This window comes from Wyeomyia smithii, chromosome 2 (genome assembly GCF_029784165.1).
Source record: "Wyeomyia smithii strain HCP4-BCI-WySm-NY-G18 chromosome 2, ASM2978416v1, whole genome shotgun sequence".
Taxonomy (NCBI): Eukaryota; Metazoa; Arthropoda; class Insecta; order Diptera; family Culicidae; genus Wyeomyia; species Wyeomyia smithii.
The window spans coordinates 84,001,119-84,017,921 of record NC_073695.1 but is presented as its reverse complement, the minus strand read 5'-3'; the positions used below and the strand labels follow the sequence as shown (position 1 = coordinate 84,017,921).

The 16,803-nt window shown below is 38.7% G+C and overlaps 1 long non-coding RNA gene across 10 annotated transcripts in view; it reads left to right on the top strand.

Annotated features, from left to right (window-relative positions):
* Positions 1 to 16,097, top strand: part of LOC129721952 (uncharacterized) — a 66,153-nt gene extending 50,056 nt beyond the window's left edge. For 6 of the 10 annotated variants that reach the window (XR_008727524.1, XR_008727522.1, XR_008727523.1 and 3 more), the window contains 4 exons: positions 13,643 to 15,044; positions 15,145 to 15,262; positions 15,326 to 15,448; positions 15,515 to 16,097. This is a non-coding gene — a long non-coding RNA (uncharacterized LOC129721952). The remainder of the gene's footprint in view (positions 1 to 13,642; positions 15,045 to 15,144; positions 15,263 to 15,325; positions 15,449 to 15,514) is intronic. The other 4 variants (XR_008727527.1, XR_008727526.1, XR_008727528.1 and 1 more) reach the window with 4 other exon arrangements.
* The last annotated feature ends 706 nt before the right edge of the window (positions 16,098 to 16,803 follow it).

The window sequence follows — 16,803 nt, the reverse complement described above, 5'->3', positions numbered from 1 at the left end:
AACTGAGACTGTCCGTAAAGATGAAATAATGGTCCGTGGGCATTTTTTCGATAATCCCTAGGGCGTACTGAATTGCAGCTAATTCTGCGACGTAAACGGAAGCAGGATTATCGAGCTTATGGGAGACGGTTAAATTGTTATTGAAGATACCGAAGCCAGTGGACCCATCAAGAAGTGATCCGTCAGTGTAGTACATATTGTCGCAGTTGATGTTTCGATATTTATTGGAAAAAAATTTAGGGATCTGCTGCACGCGTAAATGATCCGGGATTCCACGAGTTTCTTCTATCATGGATGTATCGAAAAACACAGTAGAATCAGAAGTATTTGATAAGTCGACACGATTTGGAATATTCGAAGAAGGGTTAATATTTTGGGACATGTGATTGAAATACAATGTCATAAAACTGGTTTGAGAATTAAGTTCGATTAACCTTTCAAAATTTTCAATCACGGGACGGTTCAAGACCTCACATTTGATTAGAATACGAGAAGACAGGCTCCAGAAGCGGTTTTTCAATGGTAGTACTCCAGCTAAGATCTCCAAACTCATCGTATGGGTCGATTGCATGCAACCCAAGGCGATACGCAAACAACGATATTGTATTCGCTCCAGTTTGATCAAATGTGTGTTTGCTGCGGAGCGGAAGCAGAAACACCCGTACTCAATAACAGACAGTATCGTTGTTTGGTAAAGCCTTATAAGGTCTCCTGGGTGGGCACCCCACCATTGTCCGGTTATTGTACGAAGAAAATTCACTCTTTGTTGACATTTTTTCATCAGATACCTCACGTGACAACCCCAGGTGCCTTTAGAGTCGAACCAGACACCAAGATATTTGTGTACCAAAAGCTGAGAAATCGTTTTACCCATTAATTGTGTTTGAAGCTGAGCAGGTTCATGCTTCCTAGAAAAAACTACTATCTCAGTCTTCTCCGGAGAGAATTCGATACCTAGCTGTAAAGCCCAAGCAGACAAATTGTCCAAGGTATCTTGCAATGGTCCTTGCAAATCGGCAGCTCTGGCTCCTGTAACAGAGATTACACTGTCGTCTGCAAGTTGTCTTATCGTGCATGAATTTGCCGGACATTCGTCGATGTCATTTACATAAAAGTTGTAAAGAAGGGGGCTTAAACATGAGCCCTGGGGAAGACCCATGTAGCTAATGCGAAAAGTTGCCAAATCGCCGTGCGTAAAATGCATGTGCATTTCGGACAACAAATTGTGCAAAAAATTGTTTAAAATTGTAGAAAATCCTAGTCGGTGAAGTTTGCCAGAAAGAATGTCAATAGAAACGGAATCAAAAGCCCCCTTAATGTCCAAGAACGCAGACGCCATTTGTTCTTTGCGAGCATACGCCAGCTGAATATCTGTTGAAAGCAGCGCAAGACAATCATTCGTCCCTTTGGCACGGCGGAAGCCAAATTGAGTATCCGATAATAGGCCATTTGATTCGACCCAATGGTTTAAACGACGGAGTATCATTTTTTCCATCAATTTCCGGATACAGGATAGCATTGCAATCGGCCTATAAGAGTTGTGATCAGAAGCTGGTTTCCCTGGTTTTTGGATGGCGATCACCTTCACTTGCCTCCAATCCTGCGGTACAATGTTTTGCTCCAGGAACTTATTGAACAAGTTCAACAAGCGCCTCTTGGCATTGCCGGGTAGATTCTTCAACAAGTTGAATTTGATTCTATCTAGCCCAGGCGCGTTATTGTTACAGGACAGAAGGGCAATTGAAAATTCTGCCATCGTAAAAGGTGATTCTATCGCGTCGTGGCCCGGAGACGCATCGCGAACAATGTTTTGCTCAGGAACAGAGTCCGGACATACTTTCCTGGCAAAATTAAATATCCACCGACTTGAAGACTCCTCGCTTTCGTTGACCGTTACGCGATTCCGCATTCTTCGGGCTGTGTTCCAAAGAGTGCTCATCGATGTCTCCCTCGACGTCTCGTTCACGAACCGACGCCAATATCCGCGTTTCTTTGCTTTAGCCAGGCTTTTAAGCTTGGTATTAAGCTCCGAATACCGTATATAGTCGTCGGGTATACCTCTCTTCTGGAAGGCCAAAAACGCGTCGGATCTTTGCGTGTAGACATTGGAGCACTCTTTGTCCCACCACGGAGTTGGAGGCCGCTCTTTGATCGTTACGCCGGGATATTTCTTCGTTTGGGCTTGCAACGCGGCGTCGAGGATTAAGCCCGCGAGGAGGTTGTATTCTTCAAGTGGTGGGTGATGTTGAATCGACTCGACCGCTTTTGAAATCATTTCCTCGTATAACTTCCAATCGACATTCCGTGTGAGGTCATACGGAATGTCAATTGGTCGCATGCGAGTTGACCCGTTTGTAATTGGAATAAGAATAGGCAGATGGTCGCTACCGTGAGGATCGAGGAATACCTTCCATGTGCAATCCAACCGTAGCGACGTCGAACATAAGGATAGATCCAGAGCGCTTGGGCGCGCTGGAGGTTTCGGGATACGTGTCATTCACCGTTGTTTAAAATAGTCATGTCGAAGTCATCGCAAAGGTTATAGATTAAAGAGGAGCGGTTATCATTGTAGGGGGAACCCCAAGCCACGCCATGAGAGTTGAAGTCTCCCAAAATCAAACGTGGCGAGGGAAGAAGTTCTATTAAATCAAAGAGCAGCCGTTGCCCAACCTGTGCTCTGGGTAGAATATATATTGAGGCAATACAAAGCTCTTTACCTTGTATTGTCATTTGACATGCGACAACATCGATGCCTGGAATCGAGGGGAGGTTAATACGATAGAAAGAATAGCACTTTTTAATCCCTAAAAGCACTCCTCCATATGGGGTATCTCTATCAAGGCGAATAATATTAAAATCATGGAAGTTGAGATCAATATTTGAAGTAAGCCAAGTTTCACAAAGGGAAAATGCATCGCATTTGTTTTTATTTATCAAAACTTTAAACGAATCAATTTTTGGTAAAATACTTCTACAATTCCACTGTAAGACAGAGATAGAATCCTTCATATACGCAGTTGAATTAGGCATCGAAGGATACAATCGCTGCAAGGAGGGGCCATTGGGCAGTCAACTGCTTCAAAAATGATCTAACTGTTGGGAGGAATGCTGTAAGAAAAATTTTAATTGGATCGGGTATATTGAAATTTTCAAAAATCCAGTCCACAATGTCAGAAAATTTCACTAATCCAGAGTTTGTTTCATCAACTGGATGTGCAAAAGGAACAACTGGGGTTTTAGATGTTCCTGGCAGTGCTGGGAACTCCTTCTGGGACTTCAAATTTGCAAGCCCAGGAGGAGTTTGCTTCGGTTTTTCCGCAGCACTGTTTGGTTTGTTCGTACTTTTCATTACACTTTGGGAAATCTTAGGACCTTTACGGGGAAGTTTAGGAGAAGAAACATTTTTCCTCTTCCTAGACTCCCCAGGATTGGCATAAGATGTTCCCGCTGATGAATCGTCAGATTCGGTTTCATCAGAGGACAACAGATCAAAGGGGTTCGATGTTATGGTAGAAGTGGTCACGGTCTTCTTCAGCATCTCAGCATAAGAACGCTTTGAACGCTCCTTAAGTGACCGCTTGATTTTATCTCTGCGCTGCATGTACACCGGGCATGTGGAGAGCTCATGCTGGTTTTCCCCACAGTGAATACATTTTTTAGCATTAACACTGCAAGAATCTTCCGCATGAGTCTCCCTACACTTGCTACATCGTGCCTTATTGCAGTAGTAGGCGGCTGTGTGGCCTAACTGCTTGCAATTGGTGCAATTCATAACACGGGGTACATACAATCGCACAGGCAGACGAACCCGGTCGATCGAGACGTGGCTAGGGAGTGCAGATCCGGCAAACGTAACGCGAAACGAGTCTGACGGAGTGTAAACTTTTTTACCGCCGACAAGAGACATGGACCGCAATTGCTTACAATCCAAAATCTTCGCCTGTGTTTCGGTATTTTTGAAGCAATCGGTTGCGCTTTTTAGGATACACTCGACAGACAGACTCGAATCGGTTATGACACCGTCGATCTCCACGTCTCGTGCGGGTATGTAAACGCGATACTCGCGTGTGAAGAGCTCAGAGCAAGCGATAGCATTGGCCTGTGCCAGATCACTGACCACGACACGGAGCTTGTTAGGTCGGACCTTGGAAATTTCGGTCACGGCCTTGTACCCCTTCGTCAGGTCTTTAGAAATTTGCAGTATGTTTAATCGCTTTGAATTCACTCCTGCCTTTGGACGAAAATAAACAGTATAGCTGCCCTGTTGAGATCCGTCCGGGTAAAGCCTGGGGCGAGGGGGGACTGGAGAATGAACAGGGGAGGGGGTAACAGAAGGGTCAGGGTCAAGAGGGTTCGGGGATGGTGGCACGGGAGGCGAGGGATCTATATCCATCGCGCTAAATGTAGCGCACTAGCGCACTAGCGCCGACAAGAACACGTACCTATTTACTTCTTCCTTCCAGCAGTGGTTGTCCGATCGTTCGAAGCTGCACCCAAAGCAGCCAGCAGCACCAGTACAGCAGCACCAATACAGCCACCAGCAGTGAGCCGGGTGTGAGATCACTCAGCACAGCGACACGACTCGACTGTCAAATGATGGCCTTGAATTAGAAAGATCTATTCACTGTGCACAGATCAAAACTGCAGCTGGTATTTTGCACCAATACAGCCAAAGTTGCGAGCCGGGTACAGAACGTAGCGACACAACTCACAATCTAGTTGGCCTTTAGCGCGAATAATACACTCTTTTGTTTGGCTATTCGTACACACGGACCGGATTGTAATAGAACGACCACTTTGCACGTCCGTTTCTGTCGAGTGTTCGACGCGGAATGACTATTTCATTTCACAATTACAATAATGATATGGAAAGAGAAGATGCTATTAAATTCGTAACTCGTTTTATTGTCTATGAAGTCGGTGCTTTGAGTAATCACGGAGTATATTCAGGATCAGCATCAATTAAACTACCCGCTACACTGTGCATGGCAAACGAGTAAACAAAAATAGCTCGTTCCGATATCATCCTTGCGAGAGCAAGCTAGCGAATGTAATACGAATATCGGACTGAGAACTTGCTCTAATATCTAATTCAGCTACTCTATTAATATTAGTATCAATATTTTAACTGAATAATTCCAATCAAAATGTAATTTGACTGGACCCTTGGACAAATGTTCCTATATGCTAAAGTTGCTTGTTTAAAAATGGTTTTGTTGATGGAAAAAATAAATGTGGAATGGTGTGGAATTTGTTTATTTTGTGTAATGTTTTCGGCAAAATTGTAGATAATAACTTCATCCTTCAGAAAAAAAATACCCACTTACTTACTGAATATAGCCTCTGTTGGTAGCTCCTCCGGCATTCTAGCTACATGCCCAGCTCATTGAAGTCTAGCTGTTCATGTAGCTACTTGCCGTGTATAAATGAACGTCGAACACAAAAGCACCAGGTTTGCGATAGAAAAGTGATGAACAATGTCATGTTTCAAGAGAAGAATACAAAGGTTAAGGCGTTTAATTACGCGTATCACGATATTGCTGCAAGTACCCGTGTGTTTTGCAGTAGCGTGACTGCTAAGAATACCCAAAGTCATGAAAATTTGTAGCAATAAACATAAACGTAGGGACAGCGTTATGTCACATGGTCACGTGAAAAAAACAATTACATGTGTGTCGGAAGGAAAACGACAAACGGTTGGTCGTAAGGTATGAGCCTAAAACACGTAACAAACCCGTCTTGCGGTACATATAAGGAATTCGAAAACTAGATCAGAAGAAGTCGAATCGAGGAAATGGTGTGTTTTTGTTTAGCTCAATTAATATTAAGTCGAGTGTTTATAACCACATTGGCCCCTTTAAGATATGCTTGAAAAGCTCATGAAGAACGCTCATGCAAATTCTGGCCACAGAGGCGACTAAAAATCTTCAGGGAATTGAACCTTCACATATAAGATAAACTCAAGTTCAATTTGGTGAATTTAGAATTCCTACTCTCTAGAAAGTTCTATTGTATTGTTGATATTTAGGAATAAAGCCATTTTTTTGATAACGATAGTATTTGTTGAATGACAGATTGAGCTACAAAGATATATGCTGTTGTTGTCAAAACTAAACTAGAACGGCGAGCTCTACATCCTACAAGCAATTATGAGTAGTACTGGATAAAGTGTTTCGACGGTTCTGACTGTTTGCCTCCCACCGTAATCGTAATCGTAAGCGCGGAAGCCATGGAGATTAATTATAATAATTTGGCGCTCCACTGTTCGAGTAATGAAAGCCCGAACAAGATAGAGTGAAAAGTTCATAACTGTAAATTCATTACAGTTATAAATTCATTACAGATTTTTCCAACGACAGTAGGTGATTAAATCTTCAAAAATCTCTTGTTTTAGCAAAACTTTTTCGGACTCATACCAGATTCAAAACAACATTTGTAATCCTAACACATTGAGTTACGAACGTTATTTTAACACTAACAGCAAATTTTGTTGTAACCTTGATATTTGCAATCTCGTACTAATCGGGAATCCAATTAAGACTCGTGAAATTTGTGCGGTCAGGGCGTTTCCGTCCAGCACCGTACTAATAATGCCTAATGGTAGTGTGACTGTGGAGTTCTGTTCTACCAATCATTTCGTGCCTGCTCATGACTTTCGTTTCCTGTTATCATGTTTTGGTGAGCAACTTCACCTGACTAATTTGTACTAATCAGTGCTTCAGGTGCAGCTGTCCTATCAAGCTAGCACGGTAGATATAAACCTATAGCAAAACGTAAAACTACATTGCATAATAGTGGGTTTTGACTATCGCACTAGTCAGTCCAGCTACCATCGGTACTCGAATTAACCAAATAATTAGTCTCACATTCTGGTCGTTCCGTTACAGCAGAATTTTATTTTTTTCGGACGGTTTACACCCAAATGTTCGTTGTTCGGTTAGCGTATTGAAGACGTTGAGTTTTTAGTTAGCGGTGGCAGCCACTGCAAACAAATCAAACCTTTTTTAGTAGTATTTTCCGAAACCGAAGCCTATATTGTACAAGTTGGAACATTTAAAATACTCTAAAGATAAAATTTACGCAAAGTTTTTATTTTTGTATGTGTTCATTAGAAGTTTATATTAATCAGAACTTATTTCATATTCATGTTTTTCCCTTCTCGAACGTTGCTACTCACCGAACCTTCGAGTCTCGCTTCTGCTCTAGAAGTTGTTGAATATCAATCTACTAGGGGAGCAGGGGGAGAATAAATTATACTGTCGAAAGTTATTGGCTTCTTCAATCAACGTCTTTTCTCGTGTTGATGACAAGCACAGATTACACCACTTATAAATTTAATTAAATAATTCAAACCAATCCTATATCAAATTTCAATTAACGCGTTCAATTGCTCGTGAAGCGAACCGAAAAACTAAGAGCTATTTTGACGTAACTGTTGATTAATTGTCACACAGTAACAGCTGCTGCTGCTTATTTATTATTGTCAGAGTAGGCAGTGTGACTTTGCACTCGTATCCAAGTGAGTTTTAAAACTTGCTTGCACATTTATTTTCGGTTTGCACGTAAACCCTACTAACAGTGCATTACACTTGAGTTAGATTTGAGTTTGAATCCTGCATAACAACAATTGCATAAAAATCGAATTGCGATGAAATTCGCGCCGCGTCTGCTGTAACAGTTTGTTGCATTGTCCTTTGAAAGCATAAAATCGATCTAAAAACGAAACTCATCGCGTCACATCATCGCCTGCATCGTTGGAAACATCGTGCACTGCATGCATTGCACGCATTTAAACTCAATCGATCAGAGGGTGCAGTGCAAAAAAACTCAAACTATCGAGAGGAAGCAGATTCAAGTTGGATTCAAATCTGGAAAAGTGTTACACAGTTCAACTTTGCACGAGTTCATGCTATCACTGATTATTGTATGTAGGCTTCGATGAGCGTGACTTCATGCTATTATAAAACAGTATTATTTATTCCATCACATTTTTTTTCTGTTAACTCTTTTCCATGAAAAAAGAAGCGATTAACAAGAAACCAGTGCATGGGTACCACCATTGCTAGGGGAGATATTCTAGTTTTTCGTGGAATACTTCACCACCAAGTGCAAAAACAACACTTTGCTCTGCGACAGTAGTGTTATCGTCAGAGATACCTGGTGTGGTTGAAAAATGTGTACTCGAAAGCCCGTTCCTCGTTTCTCCATGATCGGACAACCATCAATGTTAAGCAATTCTTTTGTTTTCATAAAAAAGTTAGAACACGAGTTTAATGAGTTTAATTAAATCAAATTTTACCTAATTTTTTGATATATTTTTCCGGAAAAATAATGTATAATTTTATCGGAAGGACAAAATTTGGAAAATCTATATTGAGCGTCTTAGCAGAGTGATTTAAGAAATAATTATCGGTTTCCGTTAGACTCTACTAGAAATTTGGGAAATAAATATTGAAATTCAGTCCGCGCGAATATATATTTCGACTGTGACATACAGTCATCCTCAGTGCTTATGTGGACTGGTAGGTAAAATAAAATTTAGAACTCTCAATTGGAGTTAGGTAGGGAATTAAGACAAAATTATTATTCACATAAATACCAGTAGTACAAAATGACATCAAAGTTTCAGCTGAATCAAAAACGGCAACTAAAAATATATTTCAAAATAGGGACATTTTATATGGAATTGCTTAAGAGCCAGTTCGCGAGAGACGCAACCGCATGTTGTTTTAATGTTCTCCGGTTGGGCTTAAATTTTCAGCGTTTGTTTGTCTATTCAAGGTAGGAAGTTTTGCAAAATTTCAATTTTTTTTATTGAGGTTGAGTGGGGTGAAACGGCCCTTCAAAATGATATGTCCAAAAACGTCCAAATACTAAAAAGTGCAATAACTCCTGCTAGACTTGATGGATTTTTCTAAAAGTTTGTGGTATTATTCTACACTAAGAGTATTTCAAAACGTATGGTCACAATATATGGCAAAGAGGTACCATGACGAAATAAATGCATTTTTGCAAAATGCAAATGCAAAAATTGTCAAATTTCAGGGTCATCCTACTCTTCTCAACATCACCAGAAAAAATATCTGAATATGGCGTTTTGTAGAGCAACTCAAGAGCTTCAATGTCATGTATAATCCAAATGTGCCAAATGGGGTAAAACGGCCCTGGAAGGTTGTTTATTCGAAAACCGTCAAAATTACTAGGATCGCTATAGTTTCTGCTAGACTTAATAGATTTTATTGTAAATTTGGATTAATGCTCAAACTAGAAGTACAAGTGAAAGATTATAACTATTAAACCATTCTTGTGAATTTTGGTGTCCATTTCAAAAACGCGTCAGAAGCTCCACCCCATTTCAACGCGAACGTTAACCATGCGCCTCCTTCTACTGTTAAATCGGGGGAGACGCCAAATTACCATTGCACAGTGTTCTAGGGAACGAATTTAGTAGTAATACTTATTCCAGAGAAAAACATTGTTTTGCAAAATTGTGCAGTATGATAGAGCACACATTTCCCTGTAATCACAAATTAAAATGGCCAAAAGTTCCGATGAAATCCAGCATCGAAATTTCTGATCTTTGCAGATAGAGTTAAATGATGTTCTACAATGTTGTAGCCCCGTCAGTTTTGTGCAACTTCGTTTTTCTATCTTTAGAAAAAAAAAAACCGATTTAGAGCTATTTTACTAAATCACAAAAAACTGCAGATGTAGCCTCAAGGCTCGAACTGGAAAAAATGAAAGACTTTTATGCCTGTGCATTTTGATGCCCCTAGCCATATCAAAAAGTGTTCAAAGCTCCCACCCACCCCAACGCGAATGTTAGCCGTTGTCACTGTTGAATCGATGGAGACGCCAATTAACGATTACACAGCGTTCGTGGAAACGAGTTTAGGGAGAAATTTGGATCAGAAACTCGATAGCAATACTATAGCGAAAAACTTTCTTAAACAAAATTGTCACATATCACAAATTAAGGTTTTATCTTGATCTGTAAGTGTTTTTCATATTAGTTTTTCAAAAAACGCGAAACAAAATAAACAGAAGAAAAAGATTGTTCCTTTTTGAATCAAACAATGTCGTTTCCGTACTGAAAATTCATAGCGACGAAAATTGTTTCATTGTCACCTAATTATGATTTATGAATTGTAAAGTAATTCTAAATCAATTGTTTTAAAAAATAGAGAAAAGCTTTTTTTTAGAAAGTTGCCTGAAATTAACGGAACTGGAACATTGTAGAACAATCTTCAGTTCTATCTGCATTTAGAAAACTTTGGTTACCTTAATTTGTGGAAATATAAAAATGACCACCTCCTCATATGTAACAACTTTGTAAAAGAAAGTTTTTCTCTAGAATATTGCTATCGAGCTGCAGATCCAAATCGCTCGTTCCCTGCAATGGTAATTTGGCGTCTCCATCGATTCAAAAGTGAAAGGAGGCGCATGGTTAACGTTCGCGTTGAAGTGGAAGAGAGCTTTTGATGCGTTTTCGATGTGGCTATGGGCTCCAAAATTCACAAGAATGGTTAAATAGCTATAATATTCCTTTTTTCCAGTTTGAGCTTTAGGGCCATATTGTTTTCTTTGCCAAACGCATCTTTGCATGTCATTTATAAGGTATATTAGACAACAGTGACAACAGAAAATCTACAAAGATTGTTCTTGAACACGCACACGCGAAGCTTTATGAGGATAGATAGAAAGCAAAATCATTTTTCGCGTAATGCCGTAGGTGAGTACCAGCATGTATTCGATCCATCCCTGCAACCTTGGAGCGGTAGTAGGCGGCTCAGCTGTGGCATACTTAGTGGACTGAAATACTGCAAGCAGGGTGCTCCCGAGCCAACCAACTCTGTTCGTCTAAACTCTTGCGATTTTGCTCCGAAACGACGGGCTGGAGCTCTTATATTTTCGCTTATCTGTTATTGGTCGACGCTTTTTGGGTTACTCAGACAAAAAAATTGCATGATTTCTTGTTTTTGTTCTATTTGTTTTTCTTTTTAGCGAGTGTAATATGATTGAATAAAATCAAAGCCCAAGAGACAGTGATGCTAATGATTCAGAACTTCTCAGTTGAATAACCCACGTTTTCTATATTTGATAGGTTTATAAAACGACTGCCTTATCTTCCAAATTTTCTAGGAAACGGAATTTAAAACATCTTTTGCCCTGTTTTGATAACCTTCATATGTGAGCAAAACTATAATGACAGGTAGAAATTAAGATTTAATTATAGAAAAAATAATCGAAATGTCAGAGTCGCACGCTTGTTTTTGAAAAAAATAATAATAAAATTTTTCGATATTGAGTTGTTTAGACACCACCTGCTACAAAACACGATTAGGTATAGGAAACTGTGGGGAAGCCTTAGAAATTTAGAAGAAAAAAACCTAACTAGGTAATTCTTAGATTACTCGTATTTTTTACTCCTTTGGATTTTTTTTATTAAAGATCAATTGTTTTTATATTTATTTCTGTTAAGCTTTCGTTAAAATGCTATCTACTATCTGTTCCTAGCTTTGGATTAACTTCCACAAACTTTAAATAAACCGGAATAGACCCGAACATCACCATTCGTTCGATTATACAATGACTGAATTCATTGTCTTTGCGTCATCCGAGTCATACGGACATAATAGAAAACAACACGATCCGCAACTTTGTTGAACAAGGGACTAAGCTCGAGTTTGTACTAATTTTCGAAGCGCTCGCTACAACTACATACTGTTACCAACAATAAAGTAGAATGTTTGTCAGTAATGAAAGTTGAGCGATTCAACGAATGTCGATTTTCTGTCGCACTTTTGAAACTAAATGCTGTATAACCGGATTTATATTGCCATCCTGAACATGAAACATGTAATAAAAAACTTTGTTGCTTATAATGAAGTTTATTTTCATGATGTTAAAATAATGCCTGCTTGTCTCGCCTTGTGGAACATACGTTCGTCGTAATGAACAGAATTTTCAATTTTGAGCGAAAAAAACTGCTTTAAAAGATGGGAAAGTTATAGACTGCTTAATTTATTGTTAATCTAGCTAGTGTTTTCTAAATGTCGAATGCCGTCGATTTTTTAAAGCAGTATTTTCTCTGAAAATTTAGGTTTTGTTCATGAAAAAGAATCATCGTGTTTCATGTGGAATGATGATGATACCATTAAACTTTTCTAAAAAGAGTGAATTTCCAATTTCCAATCAAAATGAGTTACTTCAAAGTGACTATGTTTTTATTTCCAAGAGCAGTAAACTGACACAGGTCAAACCTTGATGCTGTTTCTCGTCATGCTAAAAAATTAGCTATTATTAGAATCTTGAGGAAAAAAGCTTTCACAAAGGACATTTTTGCGGTTTTCGACATCATTGCAAATCCGATCACGGTAGCTGGCTTAGTAACTCAGTAAAGGCAATAACCACAGAAAAAAAATCGTTGTGACACATAAAAAGAAATCGGTGGTTTCTCTTCATCGAAAAAAAGATATAGAGTGACACGAAATCTACATTAGCGATTCAAAAATCAACCCATGCTTCATTTAGAAGCTCCGTTGGAAAATGTAAATTGAAGGTTGTACATGCCGTGCATTGAATAATGAAATACCTAAGCTTCTTACTTCGATCTATCAAAATTTCATGAGTTACAGATGACAGTTTTGGCGAGGATGCAGGCTATATAAATCTATATAATTATGCTTTTCTGTATCTGTGAAAAGTTCTAGCCCTCAGAGTTTTTCAGAGCACGTTACATATTTGTGAAATAATCCACCAGATAATCCATAAATGTATGAGATTGGTTGTGGCACAGCAACTTTCCTCTCATGAGTCATGGCACACTTCAGACGTTGTTTTAAAAATAGTTTACAAACGTTAGGAATTAAATTTTTGCTCCTTTGTTTTTTGAAGCAAACATGTTGACTTAAAAACACTATGAAGATGTCTTCTGGCTGCAATTGTGAAAAAGTCGAGGTTGAACAAGAACTATTGGTGATGGCTACATAAAACCTGCGAAAATTTCAATGTTTGCATTCTCTATTGATTTTTAAAGTACAGTTTCGATTGCTGTAACCTGGCTGTTACTACCATTAAACACGCGCTTCCGTTCCATAGCAAACATCAGCAATAGACCCCACATATTGGTTAATATTTGTAATGAAAACGCAACCTTGCTACTGCGAAAGTTTTGATATTTTCTTGGGTTTGGTTGTGGGAAAAAATTGTTTTTGTTTTCACCATTTTCATCCATCTAGTAACGATTGACGAATTCAGCAGAAAATAGTGCGCCACCTGTGGTGTTTTATGAAGCTAGCCGAAGGAGAGAATGTTGACATAATCCTTGAAAAAACGAACAAAATGATTACTTTTGTCATATTCCTGATTTGATAAAACATACATTCCGGCAGTTGCACCATGCGCGGTCTTCTGTTAATCGTCAGCTTCGAATTTTTTTACGCTCCCGTGAACGCCAATGGGTTTCAAGTAATTATAGGACTTTTTATCTATTTTAAGTTTCAAACCTAACGTGATTATAGAAACGCCGAGTAATTTTTAAAATACTATACATCCTCTGTTTTTTTTTTGATTTCGTTTAAAGAGCGTTATTTGAAAGTAATTTATTTTTAATATGTATCGGAATATTTTTTTTTTGCAGGGAACTAATATCGACAAGGTGTTTCAAAGAACAGTAGGAGGCATTTGCATCTTGGAAAAACTAAAGCAGAATGAAAATCCAAACTTTACAACAATCCAAATCATCACCCATATACTCTGTAGTTACACCCAACGCAAACGGGGAATATTTTATTACTTTCGGGCAATTTTTTATTACTTTGTGTGTCTTATGACTGCGCATTATACACAAAAAGTAACAAACAAAAAGTAATAAAAATTATGACGGCCACACGCTTGTATGTGTTTCTGCAGGAGCAAAACTTTTCCTTATTACTTTAGAAGCAATAGCGCAAAATTGCCTTTTAGGTAACAAATCCATTACTTAAAAAGCAATAAAATTCTTCCCCAGTCAAGTAACAACACATACTGTCATATATTTAGCACGTGTTATGAGAGTACGACTATCTAATAATGGTCGTTTCAACCACATGCAACGTTTTTTCTGCCGAAAAATGCTCCCTTTCCACCTCAAGTCAAAAAAAATCACACACCGTCGCATAAGTTGCACATGTTACAAGTTTTTTCAATCTCCAATTCATCCGGTGGGCGTGTATTAGTTCGCTCGTTGTATTCATACGGAGTAGCGAAAAAATATGACAAGAGCTGCCAAGCAACATTTTCCCCGTCATAGAGTATGCAAACGTTGATAATTTCAAAGACTTGAAATGCGCCTTAAAATGACATCACGATCTGTAAACTGCGTCAGAGAAAAATAAAAACATTCGCTTTCTTGTAAGCTATTTACAGCACATAATCATTGGTTCATGGAAACTCATTTGGACCTGTTTGAATATACAAAACTCGTGCCCATCCAGAACAATATTCGCAACTTCGGCAACTCTGGTCAGACAGTATTACATATTTCCATTTCAAGTAAACACTGGGGGACGAAACGAAAGTGTTTCTAATTGGACATTTGAGGTTGACGGTTGAGATTCTGATTATGTGTGGATGAAGGGAGACAAAAATGAACCAGATCGTTGCATCAATACAAATGCAGCGAGTGAAGTCTCGCCAACACATGCATTGCGGTGCTTGGCTGTATGTTCTCCTGCAGAAACACATACAAGCGTGTGGCCGTCATAATTTTTATTACTTTTCGTTTGTTACTTTTTGTGTATAATGCGCAGTCATGAGACACAAAAAGTAATAAAAAATTGCCCGAAAGTAATAAAATATTCCCCGTTTGCGTTGGGTGTATAATTTTTAAATAATTCAAACATATTCCAACTTGTGTTGTAGGTTCTTGGGTTCTACAAAAACGGCAGAGGAGAAGGACGACATGCTGGCAAGGCATGCTTCATCATTGCATACAGTATTTCACGAAACAATCTAATCAACGTGTCATTCGCTGAGCGTCATTGAAATCCAAACCCAAGAAGGTAGGTAGAGGATTTAGCATCATATTTAGAAGATTTCTCCCCGGCATCAGCATGCAGTAGACAGATGGTTAAATGTACATTTCCGTCATATTTATTGCAGTTCAAACTGACCCTTATTGAATTATTAAATTGTTACACATTGCATTTGATTTTATTGGAATCGAATTTGCGAAAAAAAGGCTGATAGAAATTCACTGCGCGAAATTATTCCTTAGGTTGTAAGTTGGTATAACAATACATCTGCCAATAGAGGAGTCAGTAGAAATGTTTTATTTTCACAGGAAGACGATCCGGTTTCCGCAAACAACTACATACCACAACTAGTTGTGAAAGTTTGCATACTGCAAGGAGATGGGGAGGGGAATGTTTCCGGACGTGGAAGAACATGGCTATACCTGTTGATAGTAGGTATTATTATCGGTTTTCGAAGACTATGCCAATCTCTATATTTTTTTCGGTGGATTGCGTAGCAACTGATAAACAATTCTACTCAACCTTAGAAGCAGTCAATTTTGGTGCAGCAGAACTAACCATAGCGGGAGGAAAGTCTGTTAGAATTCTATGAAAGTAACGCCCAGTTTCTCGATTTATGACGTTGGAAAAGAAAAAAAGTAACTTATAATGCGTAACTGCGATGTGAAAATAATATTACAGTGCATTAATTTAGACAACAATCATCAAAGTACTACATATTTTCGTTTTGTTAACGTTATATCGGAGCTAAAATCAAAAATAACCTTTGGTAGTAAAATGAGTTGTGTAAGCACAAGAATAATGTAGCATGCAAGAGTAGGTAATACTAGTGTAAACATGAATGCAATAAGACTGAGTGAATTCAAATTCATTCTAGATATATAAGTTGTTATGTAAAAAGAGGAAAACATTATTTTGTAGTAGATAAAAACAGTTCAAAAATTGCAATTGGTTTCAAATCAACATTTGCACTCATTTCTACAAATAATATTATATAAAAATGCAAATGAAACACAATTACCAGAAAAAATGTACAGAAATATATATTTGACATACTAGACAACATGGATGAATATTAAATGCGACTTTTCAATGTTTCTGCTGAAATAGAATAGATTGAGATAATCCTGATGACTGTCCATTAGTGTGAGGTAATATTTCTTAAGTGTCGTTGTTCTGATTGTCGTTGACGGATGCCGGTAGTTAGTATTTACTGAACCAGCAACGTTTCAGCAACTGTTTCAGTATTAATGAGATTCAGTAGAATATTTCAATGTTCATTGGTTTATTCTACCGTGGCTGTCAGTTGGTTTTGACAGTTCGATTAACGAAAACTTTCGCCAAGTTTTCTACTGCGGATTCAGTTGTTGAATTCTCGGTACATTTTTCGCTAAGCTCAGTAAAAATATCTCAGTGTGCGACGCTTTTAGACATTCAGCATCAAACCTATACTCGTGGTTTCCGGTAGAGATATCAGAGAGAGAGAGAAGGAGAGAGAGAGAGAGAGGGAGAGAGAGAGAAAGAGAGAGAGAGAGAAAGGGAGAGAGAGAGAGATAGAGAGAGAGAAAGGGATAGATAGGCGATGAAAAAACACGCCAAATTGGCAACTGGGTTTCAAATGTCAGAGATGCCAGATTTCTTCTCAAAGCGCATTGTTGACAAACTTTTTCATTCTGCTCCTTTATTCGGCGAGAGAGAGAGAGAGAGAGAGAGAGAGAGAGAAAGGGAGAGATAGGCGATGGAAAAAACACGCCAACTTGACAACTGGGTTTCAAATGTCAGAGAT